Genomic DNA, 1,200 nt, shown 5'->3' with positions numbered 1-1,200 from the left:
CACAAACACTTGCATTTATGCTGTAACACAGACGAAGTTCAGAGAGCAGTTGAAGAAGGCACTGAAATATCCTTTTACAACAATTCTTTAATACATTCAAAGCTGAAATGAATGGAATAACTAACGACATCGGCTATTATCTCAGTTCAGTTTTTTTTATTGTTTCCATCGTGGCACATTTGGTTGTTATGGAAACGGATCAAGGAGTGGCCCGTGAATTTGCTGAAAGTTACAGGTCGGGATTTTGCTGTGCTGTTGGAACAGAGTACAACGCTGACACCTTGATGCCAGGCATTTTCTTGTATTATTGGAGGGGATATTACCACAAAAAATAGTCAACATTAACATGATGAAATTGATTGTCTCTATCACAATAATGACCACAACAGCATAAGTCAAGATGGTGAGAAACTTCAGCAGGATTCTTCAACACGCACTCACGTTCCACTGGCATCGAAGTTGGGTCCATTTGTCTTTGTGTTTTATAGAAATGATTCAGATGAAGGTATTGAAGGCATGGTTAGTAAGTTGATCTATGGTACCGACAGCTGTCCTTACAACGAACACCATCACCTCTGCCAGAGCCCTGATGAATGCCACTAATGCTGTAGCCGCCACCTCGCTGACAACACTCTAGCCTTGAAGACGAGAAAAGAAAAGGAAAGAGTAAAAGGACGAAAAGAAGAGAGATAGATGCTGCAAATCTATAATGCATTAGTTCAGAAGCCCGAACACTACTCATCATCCCAGCGCCACTAACAAGCCTATTGCTATATTTTTCATTTGCAGCATTTCAACGAAATCCCCGCTCGTCATGGACCTCCATCACGACATACAACCTTCCACCATTCGTCTCTGCATCCCACTGTTAAACCAACTTTGTATCCAATTGGCAAAACCACCAGAAATCCCGTGGAATCTAACTTTGTTAAGGTGTCTACTGTATGGAACTTTGTCACAGTCTTTATTAAAGTCCGAGTAAAGAATGTATATCGGTTTGCCTTCATCAATCTTCTTGGTTACTTCCACAAAAAAAAAACTCATTCAAGTTTGTGAGACAGGATTTCCCTCGCACAAAACTGTATTGATTATCCCTAATTATTCCTTGCCTCCTCAAAAGGATATAAATACTATTTTTCAGAATCACTTCCAACGGCATAACCACCACAGAAGACATAATCTCAGGTCTATATTTCCCAG

The sequence above is a fragment of the Rhincodon typus genome, unplaced genomic scaffold, assembly GCF_021869965.1.
Source record: "Rhincodon typus isolate 14 unplaced genomic scaffold, sRhiTyp1.1 hic_rhity00000051, whole genome shotgun sequence".
NCBI classification, from domain to species: Eukaryota; Metazoa; Chordata; class Chondrichthyes; order Orectolobiformes; family Rhincodontidae; genus Rhincodon; species Rhincodon typus.
Note: the sequence above shows the minus strand (reverse complement) of the source record.